This window comes from Apteryx mantelli, chromosome 5, assembly GCF_036417845.1.
Source record: "Apteryx mantelli isolate bAptMan1 chromosome 5, bAptMan1.hap1, whole genome shotgun sequence".
Lineage (NCBI taxonomy): Eukaryota > Metazoa > Chordata > Aves > Apterygiformes > Apterygidae > Apteryx > Apteryx mantelli.
The window spans coordinates 34,560,988-34,583,928 of record NC_089982.1 but is presented as its reverse complement, the minus strand read 5'-3'; the positions used below and the strand labels follow the sequence as shown (position 1 = coordinate 34,583,928).

The window sequence follows — 22,941 nt, the reverse complement described above, 5'->3', positions numbered from 1 at the left end:
GGCAAAAAATAAGCATATTCCTTCTTATTTCCCTGGCTCTCCTCCACTTGCTGGCCATTATTTATTTATTTATTTATTTATTTATTTGGCTTCTCTGCTCTCCTATACTTTTCAGTATTCTTCCACCATAGACTGTCTTCTCCTGACAGCCTTCCAGCTGCACTGGTTTGAGGTCTGTTGTGTTGTAGAAATATCTTTCTAGGAAAGTGATAAAGCTTCCTTCAAGTGAAGGAGAATGCAGTAAGTGTTAAGAAATTTACTGACCATGAAAATCCCTCATTAATAGGGAGAATAGACAAACCTTTGTGTTTGTTCTCCTTCCTTTGGGAGCTTTTAGGCCTTACCCACCTTTCCATGCCACTTCTGTGATAAAGGCAAATTTTAATACTGTGTCTCAGTGAGTAGTCCAGTAAAACTGGCTCAGCTGATGCCCAAGAGAGAACAGGCTACATTACATTAACATTCACAAATACATGGCCCGTTAACAAGAGACTAATAAACCCTTTTTCATTCACCAAAACTGTGACTTTACCTCTTATTTGTATCAGTCAGAAAAGAGTGATTCAATTTTTTAATTGGATGCTATTTTAATGCTATGTAACATTGTTTTTATGTAGAGACACAAATAATACAAATTAATCTCATTTAGTGATTTACAGTTCTGTCAGTGCTCTGATTTGCCTATGGTACTCTCAGATTGTCTACTTCGGTTTTCTCATGCTTTCATTCTTTGGCTATGTATCTAAAACATATCTTTATTTCTCAATAGCATGTTTCATAAAATCTTTCTTTTTCTTTAAAACAGTATCTAACAGCAGAGAGTTGTCAGAAGAGTTTGTTAAGGATTATAATTCAATATGTAAGTTGCTTTAAATGGCATGACATTTCAGCAAATCACTGCTGCTTTTATCATTACTTAAAAATAAAAAATATGCCATGAAAAAAAATCTTACTATGGTGCAAAGATATCCCTAGACTACTAAAGTGAGACTTTTCATGAATGTCCATAAAAAAATCTATAAAACTTTAAAATGAACTGTAGGACTTGTGCTGAGAGAGGGACAAAAAAAAGGATGTATGGTGACACATAGCAAATTTGACAGTGCTTATGTAAAATGAACCAACCTACAACAAATTCTATACTCCAATAATTGAAAACAAATTCATGCTGTTTTACCATGACCACTTTATATGGAAATTTAGGGATATAATTCAGAACAGAATAACAGTAATTATCATACTCTCTGCATTAAATTAAAACCAGAAATGTTGATCTGTCTAATTGTAGGCATTAAAAAATACCTAGTTTCAAAAAGAGAAATGCAAATGGAAAGATGCCCTGATGGCATTACTCTCTCTTGCAAACAGTCTGCCTTTCTCCTTCAGCTCTTGGTAGGGAACAGTTGTCTCTGAAAGCAAGTACTTGCCTTTCTGGTTGTAAAGGGAGTGTTACATTCACATGGGATATGTATTTAAATATTGGGGGGGGGGGTAGAAGTTTCCGAGCAACCCACACCCAACTTGGAGGAAAAAGTGAAAGATTTCCACTTAGATGAGTTCCCATGTCTTTACTATTGTCTGTATGCTAACAGACACTGAAGCTTGCCCAACAAGTGATACAGCAATGTTGCCAGCACTCTGCATCTTGAAACAGTTGCCACAAAAATGCACACCTTAATCAAGGCACCTTTTGCCAGAGTGAAATAAAGTGCTAGAGTCGCTTCATTCAGTCCATGCCATTTGTGTTTTTTCCCCAGTGCATTGCTACGGTAATCATTTGTATCTGCAACATAACCCAGATTCAACTGTGGACCATTATGAGCCTGGCTCTGTCACTCTTAAAACACACTGTTTTAAGGGAAGAGTGATTTCAGTGGCTTATCAAACAGATACTAATCTTCACTGTAAAATGCAAAGGCATTCCTCTTCAATGAAGGTTATTGCTTTAGCAAATTTCTACCTTTAGTCATTAAGGCTTTGAAGCTATTTAACAAAGCTTGTAAAATGTTTTCTGCAAGCTATTTAAAATTTCCTTTCCTTCTTATTTTTAGAAACTGGAAAGTCTTATTATCTGAATGGTTTTTGGTGGGGAAGTGAGAGATAATTTGAAAGATAAAAGTTCAGGTGACTTAAAAACATGTGATAGAGACAGGAAGCATATGAAAGCTTAGCTGTAGTTGATGCTTATATTCGACCTATGACCTTGTCTGGGATTCTCTCCTTAAGACAGAGCCACCACCTAGAGTCTGAGCCTTGCCCGAAGGCACAGAAAGATGGAAACACATCACCGTTTTTCATTTGCCAAAGAATGTGTGTGCAAATTCTAGAGATAAACCAAATGCTCTTTAGTTCCCTAATATCCAAAGAACTTTCGAACTGCTGAAATCTGGATGCATGGAGAGATGTATTTCAACTTATATTTAGCATCAGCATTCAGCATAGTTTTGATAATGATGTGTCATATCTCCAAAGCAAATGCTGGTTGCATGTGGTACTGTTTTTTTAAGAGATGATTATGCTAAACATAGCAAACCCAGAATTGGTACTCTTAGAAGCTCTGTAAGTATTTTTCAATGTTTTGCCATAACAAATACAACAGATCTACTGTATGAAGGCGAGGCAGCTGTTATGTCTGTTTACTCCAATTTTAAAATTGTTTATACCTGTTCTTTGTCTGTTCAATTGTCAAAAACAGTAATCAATCTCATATTATTGGCACAAATGCAAACAGAAAATAAATTCAGGAGTCCAGCATGTGATGTTGAATTTTAAGCTTCCACTTGTGAGAACTAGTGTTGGAAGAGTATGTGTTACCTGAAATCAAACTGCTTGAAACATAAGCACTGCACTTGTTGGAGCCCTGACGCAAAGGCAGCTAGAAAAGCCAGAAAATGCTATTATTGCATCATTTGTAACAAAAACTGTGCGTGCACATCACATCACATCTGGTACCTAGGTCAAAAATATATTTAAATTCCAGCGTCTTCATATTTCTGAAAAAAAAACCCTGAATGGGAGCTGAGAAGGAAAAAGCTCTGATATTGTCTGCTTATTTTTCACAATGTCACTCTGTAGATGCCGGGGCACCTTTAAGGGTGCCTGCTGAGCTGTTCAGCCAGTTTGAGGGCAGAAGAAACATCGTGCGATTTGCCCAAACAGTTGCAGTTAAGCGACAGCTCAGATTTCAAATACTGACCCAAGTAATCCAATAATTCGAGTTCTTTCAATAAGTCTTAAAAATATACGTAATTTGGCAGCTACGTGAACACAAGGAATAAATAAATCTAGAGAAATCTAGATTTTTGCATGAACATTTTGTGAACAAAAGAGGAAGCTAAAATACTCAGGCATTTTGTGGATCACTTATACAGATCTTGTCTTAACCTCTCACCTAAAATTGTGAAAAAATATTAATAATTTGAAGACAGACATGAATATTTTTATGAAATGTGCCAAATGGAAAAAAACGGGGTGGTAGAGGATATACGGTTTGCTCTTCATGACTAGAATCTGTATATAAGAGGAGAATGATGGCAATCCACAGCCGTGTTGACAATTCAGACATACAGGAAATACCCTTGTAGGAAACTAATACCATCTGGGTTTGGCCCAAGATGTGTGAATGAGAAATATGTTTCTTGTTGAGAATGCAAAGATAGTTTTGGACATTGCAGAGAAGGAATGCGTTGAGCATGCACAGTTATAAAAATGAAATAGGGTGAGGCATTGCATGCATATGGAATAATTAGAGGAATATGTTTGTGTGCGTCAATAGCTGCTGCAGACTTAGAACTTCAGAATTCATTTTTCCTAAGACAACCAGTAAATTGGTATGAAAAATATCTTCACAAGGACTGACCAGGAGCTTTCTGAATAAAGACTGTATTTGAAAATGCTGATTTGTCTAAGCTACAGCTTTCCCTGATAGAAAGGAGGGTTTGCTTCTGACACATGTTGTATTTTTGAAAAAAAAAAAAGTTTTGAAATTGTTGAAACATCCAGTTCTAATATTTGTAAAATTGGGAATTTGGGTTATTTGGATATTTCAGTGGGTTGCTTTCAGTTCAAAAATTGTTTTAGTTAAAAGAATGTCAGCACTGAAATGGAATATTTCGTTTGGCCCATCCTGAGAACCTTTCAGTCCACAGTTGGTGAGAGTATGTTTTCAAAATTGCAGAATATTCTCACTCCTTTCTATCCTGTTCTTGCATTAACTGTCTGAGTTTTTAGTGTCTGTTCCTGGCATGGGAAGGCTCTCTGGTTTCTAACAAAGCCATTGCCAGCATTCTGAGGTTCCTGAGACTCGCTGCCTGCGGGATGGATTTTTGCCTCTCCCTTGACACCCTCATCTAATTGTGAAAGCCCCAGCAGTGCTGATTTTTCAGTTATTTGTGAGGCTGATGAATGCCTTGTATGGACAGGGAATCGCTCCAGACTCTCTTTTTGGTGCTCGTTTGACTTCTTCTCAAGAGTAGCCTTTGGTATTATTGTCCTTTCTCTTGATGTTCAGTCTCTAAATGCTCTTTTTAAGAAAGTTACTGAGAAGATAAAAGGTTCGCCATTCTTGCAACTCTGTCAAAATCCTGGATTAACCCTGTTCCAGGTTCAAGGCCATTCATTATACAGATAACCTGTTCCTTAACTGAGCAATGCTCATTTGATGATGGTAAACTGTTATTCTATCTTGATCTTCCTTTATTTTTCAGCACATTTTTGCCACACCTGAGCAGGCATATTCTTATCACAGTTAAACACTGGTGAAGACATTTATTTAAGCTGTATTCATTGTTTTAGTGCTTATCTGGGAGGCACAATCCAAAAAGAAATGGAAAATTAAAGTGGCCATTTTGATTCTTTTATTTTCAGTCCTTTCTTAGTATGTATTTAACCTGCATAGCACCTGAGATCTTTGGACAGGATGATCAAAGTCTACGGAATAAAATGTTATCAACACACTAATTGCATACCATTGCATATCTTTGACTGATGGATTAAATTCAGGTTGGCATGGGCTATCTGAAAAAGAAGGCAAACCAGAGGTATGAATAGCAGCTTGAAAATAGCTCATTACAACTGCAAGTTCGAGCACACCATCAGGATTGAGTTCTGTGCTTGCTAACCTGTAGACTATGAATATATGAATTGATGGTATTACTTCTATCATAACCATTTCTTATTAAATCAATTCCTTGTTCTTTGGAAATGAACTATCAGCACCTCTTTCAGCCTCAGTGTAGAACTGAATAATATTAATTTGTATTTTGCTAGACTGTGCATGAAACATTGCTTTCATTTGCATCTACTACGGAACATGTGCACATTTCCCTTTCAGGTGAGAATTTATGACTGTGCAAGGCTTGAATTTTCCAAGTTGTTTATGCTTATGTGTTATGCATATAATCACACATATAAACATAAACATGGATCCAGTATTTAGGTGAACACAAAGTTGCTTGTCCCTGTAGTTTAAATTCTAATCAAATTTAATTCTTTTTCGTAGTCTCAAAAGAGGAAAATAAGTGGACATAAACAGTGCACACATGCTTGATTTGCATATCCTAAGGCTTAAATAGATGGTGTTGCAACTACCTAAAAGAACAGTTTACATTTATTGTATAGAGTTAGTTAATATTGTTATGCGTAGGATATTCATTTCCAATGTTGGGAAAAGTTTTGAAAAATGTGCATTTCATGTATGTGCCTGTGTTTTTTAAAGATCTTGTTAAATTATGGTTGTACCACGTATTTTAAATATTGACATTTCTGAGTGGGGTATAATTTTTATTCTGCCAAGCACTGTAAATTGCTGTTTTGGATCATGAGGATTTTCATGGAGTTGGAAAACCCATAATAATTTCTTGTTGTTTTTCACGCAACTTATATTCACTTGCATATTTTAACTTGAAGCAGACTTTTTCCATTGATGCTGATAACACTGTTCCGAATATAAACCAAACTCCTTTGGTGCAGGAAAGAGTCAAATTTCCTCCAAGTAATGAAAATGATCATTACCTGAATATAAAATCTTGTTTCATAAGGCCCTAATTCAGAAAGTACTTAAGCATGTGCAGAACCTCCGCTGACTTTTTCTAGTACTAAAACGGGATAACATGTGGCAGCTGATTCTCTCCCTTTTAGACTTTATACACATCCTTTGGTGTCAGTAAATGAGATCTGATACAAAGGTGATGAGGGATTTTAACAATCAAAAATGCTTCCTATTAAAAAAAAAAAAAGTGTGACTGGGAAAAATTGAGACTTTTCTTTTAATGAATCTGACCCTGAGATTTCATAAATATTTCTTTATGGTCTGTAGCTAATGTGGTGGTTATGCAGCTAAAGGCATCATTATAATGAAACTCAACACTGGTATCCCTGACGTTATTAGCCAGGCTTTGTTGGTATCTGACATTATATATTTCCTATTATACATCTAAATAAGAACTTACATTGACCTGCATTAGACCAAACATTAAACAATTTACTAAGATTACGACTTTGAAAGGGAACTTAAAAAAAAAAAAAAAGTCTTTCAGACCACCAAGAAACAACCATAAATTTAAGGAAATATGAGGTTTCCACCATGTGACTTCCCCTGCAGAGTTATGCAACAGACTGCTGTTACTTAAAGGTCATACATAAAAAATTTATGGTACATTTTTTTAAGAGATTTATAGTGTTTCTATTTATACAGCTTATATGTCAACAATTTAAAGGTATGGTATACTAAAATAACAAATTAAAGTCTAATCCCTTTGAATCCTTGATAAAACAGAATGCTCTAGTATAGGTCATCTATATAAAAGAGGTTTAATAAGCGTATCTGCATTAATTGATGTGATATGTGTGATATAACGATTAGCTGTTTATTATCTGTTATGGATAATGTGTTCATTTTTATCCTGAAAACTATTTACATGTGTGGTTCATTAGGGCAGCATTCTTTGCCACGTATGCCCATTATATGGTGGTGTAATTCTGTTTAGAAGAGCTCTGCAAATCAGTCTCAGAACTATCTTTCAGTGTTGAGATGAATGATGTCATTGAAACTATCTAGACCTCTTGCTTTGGGATGACTGTGAACTCAAATACTTATCATTTACCCAAAATATTGTCAGATTCTCTTAAGGCAAAAATCCATAGGATGATATGAAGGTACCACCCCTTCGTTATTTGCTGGACTTTATTCACTTTGCACTGAAATGGATTGGGAGCACTTACACATCTATTTAAGCCTTAGAATATGCAAATCAAGCAAGCCGAAGCAGGGGAATGATAAAGAACACTGAGAGGGGGTAACTTCTCAAACCACTACAGCTGCTTTATCAGTAATGTTTGATCTCAGCCATAGGAGTCACATTTTCAACCTTGCCTTTGCTTACTGAGGCTAATCATACACTTATGTGTTTTTAAGTAGAAGTTGAGACTGCAAATTCATCATTTCACTCCAGTAGTTAGAGCCCTAAACACAGGGTTGTCAGTGATTATATATATCTAATCCCTCCCTGGTTTTTGCATATCAAGGTAATGCATTCATACGAAGACTCCATTAGAGTACAGTATTGAGTTTTCTTAGATAAACAGAGGTTCCAGTACATGAAACACATAAGAACATGCTCGACCAAAAGCACTTTGATAATTCCATTGCCTTTGAGGTTAACTACAAACATATTGCTGATGGGACATTAGTATTTGGAGAAATACACTAATATGGTCATGAGATAAAGACTTCAACAGATCCTGTTACGGAGATTTGACTCTAGCTGGTATGATGGCCTAATCTTGTCCTCAGCAAAGAACCAAGGAACGCAGCCCAGTGCTGGGAACTTCAAAAAATAGGGAGAGGAATTCTCTACAAAAGACAGCCTTTAGGCTGCTGTGCCGCCCACCAGATTTTAGGTATGGGGTCTGTTCTGACTTGAATCAGCACATCTAGTCCCTTGCTGACGCTCACAATATTGCTGTAGGGATTCCCTTTGATTGGACCTGGACAAATGATGTTTCTTACCTTGCTGTGGGAGATACTCACTGTTCTATGGTCTCTTTGGCTACTGCCCTCCCCAGCTGTGAAGATAACAAGCAATGCCTGGGTGGCCCTTCAGAGCTGGAGCTGGGACAATACTTCTTGGTAAGTGGTCCTCAGCAAAATTACCCAGTAGACCTTGTCGAAAAACATTTGTGCAACCCTGGATTACTGTGTTCTTGCTGTAAAATAAAGCTACACTGGTTCTGCAGATTTTGGGTGTTTCTAGAGCTATGGCAGATGATTTGCCTCTGCTGACTGAAGAAACATATCACTAGTTCCTGGGCTGGTGAGCACCCCTTCATGAGCATAATTCATTTCCATAGCAAGAAATTGTTATAAAGAAATTTGACTACAACTGTTCCAGCAGAGTTTATAGGTTCATAGGTCAACCCAAGCAGCAATTAATTTAAAAGAAGATGTGATCATTTCCTATCTTTTATGAGCATTAAATAATATAATATAATATTTTGGCCAAAAATATTTGACATGTGAAATGAGTGGAACAAGATCTGATAGTATCTATGGCATTTTTACATATTAATATCTTTTACAAATAAGAAATAAAATCACCAAGAGTGTTAGAAGAGGATAACAGGTACAGCATTTTAAAAGCTGTAAGTCTAGAGTTTCAGAGAGAAAACACTAATAAAAATAGTCATCGTTATGATGTCATTCTCATAATTTCCCTTGAAGTAAACTACCAAGTACAAATAATATTTGTAATGTCTGACATCATCTATGTGGCTTTCCATTGCTCAAACTTTGGGTTAAATTTAGTGATGTTTCCCATTTGTTACAGAGAACACCTTCTGGGTGGAATGGATTCCATTAAGAAAACCTCTCTGAAGTTAAGCCATCTTTGTAAGTTGTTTGAAAAAAATATCAGGCCAGGAATGCTAAGAGTACAGCAGTAGCAATTTGTCAAAAATGTGAGCATCTGTAATAACCAAAGTTTCAGTCCAGTTTTGATAAAGTCTGTGTGCTCACAAAAGAAAAGAATCATACCTGAACAGTTTCAGTACTGCTCTCTTTAATAAGAAATAAGCATTATCATAGTTATTTTAGTCAGGAAACAGTATTCCCCTCCATGCGATATATGCCCACTTATCACAGTTTGACCTGCAAAAGCTTCTTATAATCACCCAGACTTTAAAAAAATGTGTCAGAATAGCCATGGGCTCATTTTTTGTTGCTCTTGCTTTGAGATGTTAAGCATTAAGGGACATTTCCCAAAACAGTTCCATATTTTTAAGGTTTAACTTAAAACAACTGGAAGGTACATAAGGGTTACAGAAGGGGTGATCAGTATTTCCTGAAAGCTAGTCTCAAGGTGCCCACTGAAATACTAACTCACATTTGAAAATCTTAGCCTTATATTTATGTTAGTTCAGAATTCTAAGCAAGAGCAAATGCAAAGAACATACTTAGATGCTGACGAAGTTGTATTTCATATGAAATAAGTCTTGCTCCACTCTGTGGAGTGCATAGTTTTGCTTTTTCTGTTTCTTGCCCATTGTGTAGGCCAGTGCTGTCTGAGCAGTCTCCCCACTCCAAGAAGGAGGGGGAGAGATGGTGGTGAGACATGGTTCCCTTCCCCAAACCATCTGTGCTCTTTCTTCTCCATGGCATGACTGGCTCATCAAACTCCTTTGTCCTGAACATACTTTTGATCTAGACAAAAATGTACCGGTTGAATTCATTTTTTATTGAAATTATCTTCCACTGGAGTTATACCTTTCATTTCTATTCATCTTTTGGAAATAGGCAGTACACAGATGAGCTGGGCCAATTTAATCCTAAAGACTAAATGCTAACTCTTTTAGATATTAGATTGCATTACTTAATATAAATTTGAAAATTATGTAAACATTACTCATTATTAGTGATTTTTTAAATTTTTTGGAAGACTTGAGCACACATTTTAAATGGTGCTCAAGGTAACTTCTGGATTTGAATAGAGATTACCTAAATGTGGCAGTTATTCAGAGCAGAAAAAATGCCTAGTGTTCTCAGAATGTTGTGATACGTTGATTCATTATTCCTTCATAAATGCTTCCCTCTAGAAATGCTTTGAATGCCAAAATTTTGTATTACCTAAAAAAAAAGGAATTCACCCATTTGCAATCTATACTTCAGTACTGAATGGATTTCCTGAAAAGTAAAATAGCTAACAAAAATATAATTTCTTCTTTAGAAATGCACGGTATGTAAGAATTAAAACTGCTTCACTGAGCTACAGAAATCATATTCCCTTAAGAGAAAAAGAAAAAGAACAATAACTACTGGAAAAAAAGTGACAGGCTATACCCAATTTGTTATAACTGGAGAATACAAATGAAACTGCCTAAACATATTTAAAAAGTGGTTAATTCACTTCCTCTACAAATTCATAAACTCACAAACGTTTCCTTGCAATTATTCATTCTTGGAACTGATAGAGGAAAATCTCCCAGGGACATGTGAAATGTAACAAGTACAATATGAAAATTGTCCTTTCCCTTATGACGCTTAAAACAAAACAAATACTCTCCAGAAAAGCAGCAGGTTCCCCTATTCTCTGCTCATATGGTCTCTTTGCACAGTCTCACTACATGAAGAACTCTTATGATCTTCATCAGAGCTGAGTGTACGGAATGAATGTGGGCTCAAGCATTTGAAGACACGCCACAGAACCTCAGCAATCCAGTCTTCTGTAAATTACAACTAATATTCCAATATTTTCTGGAATTTTCAGCTACTTAGATGTGTGTACTTATCTAACTATATAGTGTAAGCCAATGCTTGTGATTATATTACAAATCTTGCAAGGTATAGAAGGTTTTTTGAACGCTGGTTAATAGAATAAAACATTTCAGTAGGTTTTCATCTTTCCTTTTTTAAATCTAAAACTTTTAGTCTTCATGATTGCTGGAAGAAGCTTGAGAACACAAATCAAATGTTTTCAGAAAAGTAAGAAGGCAGAGAATTTCTATTCCCCCTGTTCCCAAATGGATTTTTTTAAATGCATGGCTTTTAAGCCCATTTCATGATTTTGGAGTCTGCCTCATGAGTGTCTGAATGGACAGGATTGAAGGTATTTTATATGGCTTATTTAAAAATAACATCCTAAGCCAAGCTATAAATCAACCATAAGTATTTAATGCCTTATGTATATAATAAATATTCAAGTCTTAAGTGTCTGGTTATAGCAGTGATTAAGAGTTCTAAAAATCAACCCCCTAAAAGGTGCTCTTCAGTGAAAGTGGTGTTCTGCTCAGAGGTGAGGTTCTATGCACATGTGCAATTCACAGCCATTGAGTCGACAGCGTCTGTTACTTCTGAATTGTTATGAAGTTCTATACACTTGCAAATCTCATCTGAATATCAGTTTTTGAAAAAATACAAAAATGCCTAAGAGAGAGAGAGAGGAGCCAGCCTGATCTGAAGCAACAGCTCTAGACCTTATGGTGGTTAAAGCAACTGGATGAGATTTATAGTGGGAAGGGGGACAGGAGGATGAGAATGGTATCTCAGGGGAGACTAACTGAAAACTTTCATGGGAAAGCTTGATCTTCACTGAAGTGGTGAAGAACTACCTCTGGTTAGATAGTCATCGAAAGAAGGAATGCATTTCAACTACAGATATATACAACTGCAGACTTCACTTTTTCTTCCTCTTTTCAAATCCTATTACATTTGCAACATTACTGCCTGGGGACTGACTAGCTGGGGAGCAGGTCTGCTGAAAAGACCCTGGAGATCTCAACAGACAGCAAAATGAGTGTGAGCCAGCAGTGAGGCCTGGCAGCAGAGAAGGCCAGCAGCGTCCTGGGCTGCATTAACAGGAGTGTAGCCAGTAGATCCAGGGAAGTGAGGATCCTCCCTTTACTTGGCACTCATGACACTGTGTCTAGAATACTGCATCCAGTCTTGGGCCCCCCCAGTACAAGAACAATACCGATAAACTGGAGTGAGTTCAGTGGAGGGTGACCAAGACAGTCAGTGGCTGGAGCACTTGTCCTGTGAGGAGAGGCTGACGGAACAGGGCTTGTTCAGCTGGAGAAGAAAAGGCCTTGCGGGCTTGTTCAGCAAGCGGGGCAGTGAAGTATGGCACCCAGTACAGAGAATTGCTTTACTAATGCTGGTCTAGATTTTTGGCAAAACATTTCCATGGCAGTTACTATTGGAAAATCCCAATCAGTAAAAAAAAAAAAGTTATTCTGACAAAACTGTTGTTGGTGACTGTTTCCCTTAAGTTCTGATGGCAGTCTGTGATCTGAGAGTAGACAACTAATATCCCAGCGGTGCCTGATTCAAACTGGAGGACTGCACTTGCAGTTCACAAATCCCATGTCAGGCTTGATCTGTCATGCTACTGGTTATGTTGTAATACTTTCTCATTTTCTTTTTCCTTTTCTGCTTTTTACTAGAATTTTTAGTCTTAACCTGAGAAGGTTTCCAAATGACAGTTTCATCAAAATGGAAAGAGGAATTCTGTGCTTGAATCATGGCAGGGACTACAATCTGTAACTCACATATCTGAATAAGTGTCCTGATCATCAGTGCAGAGCAATGAGTCTCTTTTACCAAACAATATTTAATTACTTCCACACAGTAGGACAGCAGGTCTCTTTCTATGAGCAAATACTGTTGACTTTTACGTGCCTTTGGAGCTGCCTCTCTGAATTTCATCTGTCTTATTTTATATCAGTGTCCACTATTTTACAGCTTTATAACTGTCCCCGGGAGCATGTCTAGACAACCCTTAGTCACTGTTAATAGCCTTGCAAATGCTTGCTGCTGCATCCAACTCTGATATAAAGTAGAGACTTTACATATGGGTCCCAAGTCACCTAGCTTTTGCAGTATATTTGGACTTTCTCATTCTTTAAAAGATAATTTTGAGAGGTCTTTGCTCTGCTCCCCACAGAAAAGAAACAAACACTTGGATATTTTTGGAGAAGAAATCTGATGCATGGATTTTAGATGACATTTGTATAGACTATGATGCCAACAGAGCTGGAACATACCCACACCCAGTTTTATTGACATATGATATGATATACTATCAGTGAGGCTACGTGGCCTCTGGAATTTTTGTAAACAATTGGATAATTATAGTAGTCAGAAAGCTAGAGGCTAAGCCTTCATTAACTGGTAGTGAATCAAAACTATCAAAGCAGCATTATGTAACAGACTAGTGATTATGTTGTTCAAATCTCATTCCTTTTATGTGTGAGATGTTTCAATTTGTTAAACTCCTTTTTAATCAATGAAAAGTGAGGATGAGAAAGGGAACCAATATTACTTTCTCTGTGATATTCATTACTTTACCTATTTCTGTTACATCTTTTTTTTCTGAATTAAATATATTTTTATATGCCACTGAACAAAAATCCTTTCCAGTTCTATTCACTTCAATTGTGCCTTGCTCCAGAGGATGTAATCCATAGTGCTTTCTCCAAAGTGTTTCAAATCCTATTTCAAATACTGTGTAATATCTGCTCTTTTATAGTTAGACAGCTACACTGAGTTATCATTGGTGCTACTTAAATTTCTTTCAGGAGAGAATACAACAGGGTAAGAGCTTTTCCTGTGTTTAAACATTCTTCCTAAACTGTGTTATGTTGAATTTGATGTGCTATCTCATTACCTAGATTTATATAATTTCTTTAGACCTCCTCCCAATATAGTCTAATCTTGTATAACCCGCAACTTCTGCCACTTAGTTAATCATGAACTCTTCTAAGTCATTAGTAAACATACTGAGAAGGATGAACTAATGTTTTAGAAGTAATCCCAGATTATGCAATTTTTAATTATTTTCAAGATATCTGTTATTCATTCCTTCTATTTGCTTTCATCTCCTAATTTGGCAGTGTACTAATATTGGACATATGGCCAGAGGCACAGGTAAAGAGCAGTCCTTCCCTGAGTGCATTCTGAATCACAGCAGGTCTAAGTTTTTATTCTATGGCTAGCAATCTCTCATATTATTTTCTTCAGAGGCACTGTATAAAAACTTATAAAAAGCTAAACTGTTTTTTTCTTCATTATTTTACTAATTTGTCCACTGAATTCTGTTTGTGACAGCAAGTTAACACATAAGATTTTTTTTTAACCTAATTTTAGAATTCCCTTAATTTTTCTCATCTAGGATTTTTCTAAGTTCCCACTCCTCTGTAATCTCCAAGATGACCTTCAGGGCCCTTTTCTAGCCAACCTCTCAGAAAATAGTTAAGTTTTCTGAAGATAAATAGTACCCCTTTTTTATCTCAACTACTACAATTTTCAATTCCTTTAGGGCACTTATTTTTAGGGCAATTTATTCTGGTGCTTTCCATCATTTTTCTTCTCCCTCTTCCTTTTTTTCTTTCCTAAGTCTACAGGTGGAGAAACAGAGAAAATGTTAAATACCAAGTATAGGGTGTGTCTTTCCCAGTCTTTCTTATGGAAAGAAATCAAGCTGAATCTTTTGTTTTTATAGTCTATTGGTCTAGTTAACCAACCTCTGTCAAAGACCACAAACTAGATTGAGGAAGTTCTTTTTTATCTTTTTTTATCACAATTTATTAAAAATTTCTTTATATTTTTCACTTTAAACTTCCTCTTAAACCTCTGAAAACACTGTTCTACCATAAATGTTTATGGGAAACTCCTATTTACTTTGCCAGTGAAACAATGGCAGGATATGGCCCTTACACTGGTGTTCTGAATTTATATTCCACTCTATTAGTGTCACTTGAGTTGGATTTCCATTTTATTATAGAATTATTAGTTTTGGGGGGCCTGAACATTCCCTTGTACCTTGCTATATTTCTCACCTTCTTGATTCCTAATTGTTCCAGTATATACGTACTTCCTCTGAGTCTAATAAGGTACTTTTAAACAACCTCCATGCTGCTTCTATGGATTTTAATTTCCTAACTTTCCCCTTCAGGCTATTTCTAACTTCCTCAATATAAAAATCTTCCTTTTTGAAAAGTACTGTAATATTATTACCTCATGGTAGGATCCCATGGGAGGATGTTGATCTTAATTATATTATGGTCACTTTTATTTAGTGGCTCAACCACGTTAACTTCCTGAATCAACTCATACATTTCACTCAGGACCTGCGTGGTATCTACACATTATTCCAGTAGCACACTGAGAGGGCCTAAAAATATGTGCCTGTGTTATACACATGAAAAAGTCACCAGGAAATATTTGTGTATTCAATGCACTCTTAAGAGTGCCTGAAGACTAAAGGGCTTAATTTTCAATGGAACCACATGGAGTTTTGTAAATGCAAATATTCGTCCTGCGTGCACAAATCAAACTGTATGTTCAGTTTGTCGCTTGCACATCTAATTGGATATGCTTGTGTGTTGAAATTCAGGTTTGCATATGGAAGGTTTGCTGCAGTTTAAATACCCTATGATTACTGAAAATCAGCACATAAAAATTATTGATGCTCCCACAGCTTAAAAGCCTAAACCCAATGAAAGAGTTAATGAAACAGCTGTAAACTCTCCTTATGTCTCTTGATTCCTTACATTATTAATTTATTCCTGTGTAAACCTAAAAACAAAACTGTAAATTGGTGATTTCATGACCTATAGTAAATAGAAATTGTGATACCTTACGACTGAAAGCAGATTATGATGTAAAGTAAAAAATTGTTGTTAGGCCAAGATTCAACTGAAAACAAACTTTAATCTAATAATGAACTATATAGTAATTTTAAAAAGCAAATTGAAATATGGTTTGTCTTTGAACTAGATCCACTGCTTCTCTGAACTTATAAACATGACTTTGAAAGAATGTACACTGTTTTCCTGATTAGAAGTCCCTTTTCTTTTTTTTTCCATTACTCATTTATTTCAATCCCACTTTTAAAATCTAGCTCATTGGAAAAGCATTCTCAGCAATAGAAGATGAAACAAATAAAGACATATATTTCTTCATTCAGCACAGTGCAAGATAGCTATGACTATTACATGTTATAAGAACACTAATATTTGTCTATACTAGACTAAATGTCTGTATGGTTTAAAATCCGAAAGTTATTATTCTTAAAAATAACTACTTAAATTTCCCAAGTGAAAAATGTTTGTTTCATTAATGTTATAATCTGTGGTTCATATTTCCAAAGAAAGCTAAAAATAATTTCTAAAATAATATATCTTGCTGACATAAAGACAGTTAGTTTGTATTTTTGCAGTTTCCAGAATTGTTTCACTTGCATAAAGAAGTAAAAGTATTCCACTCTTTCCCTTTTTCTAGTAGTATGAGAACCAAGAAAGCAGGAATTTGTTTAGCTCATTGGCTCCATTTATCCTGAGCCAAGACCATGATCTTGGAAACCCTTTAACTTGGCTGAATCCAATACAAAGTTCTTTTCAAAAAGCCAGTGCAATTAGAACAACAGTGTATGTTCAATCTCAAAACTAAGACGAAGTTTCAAAAAGCTAGAACTGAAACACAGAATATCATGGATTCAGACCTTTAATCAATTAAACACAAATCCTAATTCCACTAGTTTTTAATCAAATGAAGAATTAAGTAGTGGAGAACAGCATTAAGAAAGCACTATTCTACTTTTTTGCAAATGGACAGTACAATTAACACAGAAAACAAGCAAACATAATAGAAGAAGTGTAAGTTTTGCACTACATGCTTCAGACAGAGTGATATTATAGTACATGCAATATCCTTTGCACTTTCTATTTTATCAGTGTTTACTGCTAAGCAGAGATATACATTTGCTCATCAAATTGGTACATTGCAGAGTCTGTTTTGAAATCTGGTGTTTCATTTCTGAAGCTGTTTTTTTTCCAAGAAGCTTTCCTTCACTACATATCTTATACATCAAATGCATGAATCAAGTATTCTCTTAATTTTCCCTGAAGACATCTATAATCAGTATTTTGATGAATTACAGCACCTGAGAAAATTAAATAAATCAAATTCAGTCCCAAGGATTCTAGTCTGTTGTTTCACATGTAAGCCAATATGGGCAGAGTAGTCAGAGCATGCAGATCAGAGCCTTCTCATGTGTAAGACTATTTCTCCCTTTCTAAATTGTTCACTGGTTGTTGAAGGTTCATTTGTTTTACTGAACAAAGGTAGGAATTCTCAGGCCTTATTAAACGATAACTTTAACAGTGCTAGAATTGATAATAGTTTCTTCCATGGATTTTTTTGTTTAAACCATTCATATGAAGTGATTTAGGAAGTTACTGGTTAGTAACCAGCTAATTCAGTTCATTTCCCTTAGTCATTTGCCAGTGTTTTTCCTTGTTGCTGGAGGTTAAAATACTTATACAAATAGTAAAATATAATGAATTTTATATATACTGATAAAATTTATATAAATTTTACACAATATAGAGGACTGCATTAATTACATTGAACTATGTTCCTTTTATTCTTTTAGCTGTTCCAAATGCATATTTAACATACGATTTCAAATGGAAAATTATTAAAAGGGCTATATTATTCATAAAGTAGAATGTATCTCTAGAAGAAATGTTGCAATGTTGCAAAATACTGATTTATTAAACTAAGGCAGAAGCATGGTTCTGAATGTTTCTGTTTCAAGGCCTGAATTTTCTTTTAAATTAAATAATTGTAACTTTTTTTTACCAAGCATTCATAGATTATGGGTTTTATCCAGCTGAAAATATCTGTGGCCTTCCCACCTCACAGACCTTTGAGGAACATGGATACTGGCTGTGAAATGATCTGGATTTATCCCAGGGAGGGGCAACCTAGTAGGGGGGTAAGAAGTAACAGAGACTACTTGCTATTAGACAGTTCCTTAATATTCCCTACCTTTTGATTTGTCTGCTTGCTTTAAACTTTTAACCTGACATTTGGAAACTTCACTGTATTCAGCAGGGTATTGCAGTTTCAATGATCTGTAAGTAATGGTATGGGCAGATTTGCATAATCTTGTAGGTGGCTTGTTAAGTTTTAATTGATCTTACTGACTTACTTACACACAGACTTGCTTTTTAGGAGACCACTGATTTCTTGCTCTATCCCTCAAAAAGTCAGTGTAGCAATATTGTCCCAGTGATCATATCCTATAAGTCAGTTATGGGGGAGGAAAACAGCAGTAAAGGAAGCTGCTAGCTTTTTCTCATTGCCTTTCTTCTAATCTGAAATTGTATTTATTTGATTACCTTTAAAGTGTCCAAGATTTAGTGCATGCATTAACATATCTAAACATTGTCTGACAGGCGATGAGGAGAGTCAATAGTGTTTAGTCACATCTTCAGCTAGGCTCCTATGAAGTGTACCATATTATTTATGTTAATAACACACAATTATGTATCCTAATTGTAAAGGAAAGGTATGTGTCTTCTTTAAAGAAGAGTTTGAAATGGTGACCTTAGAGCAACTAACTTCCTTCTAAAGTGGTACCTCATGAAAATGGCCCACACTTCCAAAAATTGGTATCACTACTTCAGGTTTGGGTAAGTACCACTTTTCTTATATATTTGATCTAAAAAATTTCTTTCTTTTTCCTGCCATTTATCTAAGCCAGTGTGACTCAGATCCGTTCATCCTTTAGCACTTGTGGTATGTTGTCTTTGGGCTGTTACAGTGATTGAAAATCTAGTTGATAAAGGTTCCCGGAATTGTTAGGAATGTCAAAATATAAAAGTTTTGGTGAATTACTCACTCTTTCTTTTCTTGTTTGGGCATTCAGTTAGCATAAAAAATAATGATTATTACATAAATTAAATTTGCTGCAATTCAACTGTAGGGATTGAGATTCAATGCCAGTAAAGATAGATCAAGGTTTTTAAAAATATGTGCTGTAAATTAAAAACAAATGGTTGAAAATATTTTGCCAGGCTCACTCCCACAGATCATATATACCATTTTCCAAATTAAATCTAAGAGTGAATATTACTTTATTGAGATTTATGGAATAATTTATTTTAAAATTCCAGCAATATGAGAATGCAGGCATTGAGAGTGAAAAAAATAAGTGTCAGCTACGAAGTGGTTTCATCTTTTGGAGGGGTGGGTTTTTTTCAGTAATGGGAAAAATTAGTTCTGACTGTTTTTTAGAACTAAAATTATATAAAACCATTCAATTAGGGACAGATAATTTTCTCCAATTTTAACTGAAAAGGCAATAAAATGGGTGGAAAACGTGATAATATAACCAGTGAGCCATTGGAGAAAGGGAATTGTTCCTCCCTCAAACCAACTTGCAGATCCTGCTTAAGGACTAGGACTTCAGAGCTTGTGTGAAAAAATGTGGAAAAGGATATAGAGGAAAATTGTTCTGTGGTATCTGAGGGAAGTACATGTAGGAAAAGATGATGGGCTGCATTAATTACCAAAGTTTATATATTATTCAGTTCCGAATCTCTTTTAAGATAAGAGACAGGACCCATTTTCTAAATGGGGTGGTACAAGGGACGTAACACGAAAGGGAATCGTCTAGCTGTGATGGACTGGGAGATGCACAGAAGAGATCTCCAGGACACTGGGTGCTCTCCTTGAGAGCTCCAGTCCTGCATGGCTTCCCTGAAGTATTCTAGGACCTCATTACAGATTTTGGGGTATCCAAGAGCTTAAATGGATGATAAATCTTGTAGCCTTAGTGGACTGTTAAAACTCCTCCCATTAAAGGAAATCACGTGGTTGAAACTGTGTTGGCTAACAACCATGGAATTTTCTGCATAACTTTATGTCTTCTTTGCCATTTTGTGCTGGATATCGTGATCTGCCTGTTATACTTCAGCAAATGCAATACTTGCCTTTTAATTAGATAATTACCATGTTATTCATTGGTTTTGATCATTTCTAAATTCAACATTCAGTTTTAACAAATGTATTTTCAGAAGATGATGCATTTTTACATTTTTAAAACTGCTAAATGTTCAAAAAGCATTTGTACACATAACAGAATTAAAACAGGGATTATCTAGCACTGTGTGTGGGATACAGCTATAATCTATACAGTGCATGGAAAAGAAACTGGCACTCTCAATTGCGCTACACACATCTCAGTAATAACAGGGTATGAGGCATACAATTTCATGGAACACCCACAATGAAAATTATTCTTTCCAAACAGAGAATTGTTTTGGAATAAGTTAGGTTAATTGGCACCATGGGATTCCTCTCAAGGAAACACAGAACATTAAAATCTACACATGTGCATGTAAAATGATAAAGTATTATCTTCTTTCCCCTCTCAGCTCTTCAAATCTAAGACATGCTACCCAAAATCAACAGAAACAATAATGTTTTGTTGATTCAAATTTCCATAGAATAAACTGGCAATTCTTCATCTGGTCAGCTTACAACCTGAGAATCACTGCACTGTTCCACAATTGCTAGCTTGAGTATGGTTATCTAGTTCAGTCTCTCATACAAAAATTAGAGGTCTCTAGAGTTTTGGGCACATGCATTTCAGAGTAGTAAGAACCTTTGTTTTCTACGCAAGCAACCAGTGCTATATGGTGATAAAATACAGCCTCTTCCAATGGACTATTTTGTGTCCTTTAGGATAAAAATCAAGATCTGCAAATCTTTAATGGGAAATCTAGGCCTATTTCACTGTCATTATACAGTTCTCTGTTAAAACACTGATTGTATTTTACAGTTTCTGAATACAGTTTAAATATATTAAGTCCTCACAAGAGTTTTATCATCCTCTCAAAAATCATCATTATAAAACACTCATCGCTACTGAAAAAAAAGTCTTCCTTTTAATGCAGAGGGCTGAATCCTCATGCAGGCTGTTAGGTGTTATGCTGTATGCACTGTGTCTATTTCATCCATGTTTAAAGTCACCATAAACAGGGCAGTCTTTTCTATTTATCTTCAACATGCCCAGTATTTTTAGATTTGGCTATTTGCATGCCCTAACCATTACTTCTCTCCTAGTTTTCTGCCCAAATTGATGGCAAGACATTTAAAACTACTTCTTTGTGATTCCTAGTGGGCAGGTCACGGATGAGGTGGGGCCAAAGAAATGGCATCTGTTGGGCTGCAGTCTGACTGCAGCCATTCTGCCCTCTGGAATGAGTGAAAAACCCACATGTCCTGTTACCCTACATGACTTCATGTTTAAGCCCTGTGCTGGAGACCGGCCTTCATCACTTCCCTCCCTGCTGTCTCCCAGTGGAAAGTTGGGCTGGATGTGTATTGATCGCCTTGTTGGTTTTTGCACAGCTCAGGAGAAAAGCAGCAACACGCACAGTAGTGCAACAGTAGTGGCATTTCAGCTTCTCACCAAAGATAGCCAAGTCTCTCCTTTCATTACTCCAGCAGAGGAAATCCAGGAAACCCCCAAAAGTACCCCGAAACTTATCACTGTTATATGCCAATAAATTTATTTCTCTTGCCACTCTGCCTGGGTCTACTCACATATCTTAAACAGACTTAAAATTTAATTATCGATTGTTAAGAGTATAGGAGCAAGATAGTAAATAGCATTTATGCTTAGCATAGGTGGAATGAATTCTAGAATGAAACGAAAATGAAATCTTACACTGCTCATAACATGATATATGTCATATTTATATTCTGTAATCTAACTCAGTTATTTTAATGGACTACCCATATTTTTCATAGGTAGATGGGAGCTTGTTGTGGTAGAACAAAGAAGATTTATTTCCCAGAGTTTTCACAGACACAGGGTTTTTTTCATAGTTTTCTGAGTAACTCTGAAGAGTTGCAGGTCCATTAGGTTGAAGAAGGAAGAGATTTTAATAGGATCTCACAGTTCTTCCACTTCGAAGGCCTTGAGAGAAATATATACTTTCTGCTGCTCCCCTTTCTCTCCATGCATCAAAATAATACTTCTTGCTTTGGGAGTAATTGGTCACAAATTTAGTAGCAACTGCAAGTTTGGCTTTTTAGGGAGCAGATGACAGGGGATATCCTCTGCAGCAGTATAAATTACTGGTTAATGGAGCAGAACTCCTTGTGCTGTGAGGTCAGGGAAAGAAGAAGCTGAAGAAGGGTTCATTGGCTTCACCCTCATCCACATAAGAATTCAGAGGAAAATACATTCATTGAACTTACTGTGTTTTCATGGGAGAATTAGTATGAATACCGCTCAGGTATTGCAGTGTCCTTTGTCAGTAACAGAAATCCCATTGATATCAATGGAAAGTGCATGCTTTAACTGAGGTCTTTACATCAACATAATGCAAAAATAGATGTATATATCCACTGTCTAGAGGAATACGCAGGAAGTTTTAGTAATGACAAATTGAACATAGAATTCAGCAAATAACACAAACAAGCTGAGTCTATTCACACACTGAGTTTTAAAAAGATTTTATGATTGTTTTATTTTAGTTTTCTGTAGTAGCACTCTTCACTGCAGAGGCTATACAACCTATAAAAAGCTTGAAACATGCCGTGTCAATGCTGGAGGTAGTGGTGTTTTTTCTATTTTTTGATTTGTATTTTACACTGAATGATCTGAGTAATATGTAATCATATGACTAAATGTTACATCATGATGCAAACACACAAGAGGGCATAGTAGAAGTTTTGCTACTAATCCTGCATTGCTGTAAAAAGTTGCTTATGGAGACAAGGTGCTCATTTCACCCTGAGAAGTTCTGGAATAATTGACTCATAGCATCATAGTTAGCATATTTAATACCTGACAGTCTACTTTAGTAGTCTTCTACCAAACATGTGAACTGTTATGGGTGGAAAATGGGTCTACTGCATATGTTTGGTGCTACTCTTTAGGGCCTCACCTTGAAAACCCTGTGTTCTCTGTGTTCCTACTCACAGAAGATTCCCATCTGAATCACTGGATTCACTCATGAATACGGCTTTGCAGGACTGAAGGGTACTTGTGCTCTGATATAAAAACAAGCTGACGTACAGTAATGACTATATCTGCATTTTAACTCTTTGTAAGAATATTACTCATAAACTTAAGCTAAGTAAAC

General features: G+C 35.9%; 1 protein-coding gene across 2 annotated transcripts in view; it reads right to left on the bottom strand.

Annotated features, from left to right (window-relative positions):
* The window catches only part of HHIP (hedgehog interacting protein), a 74,335-nt gene that overhangs the window by 29,160 nt on the left and 22,234 nt on the right, over positions 1 to 22,941 (bottom strand). The window lies entirely within an intron of this gene.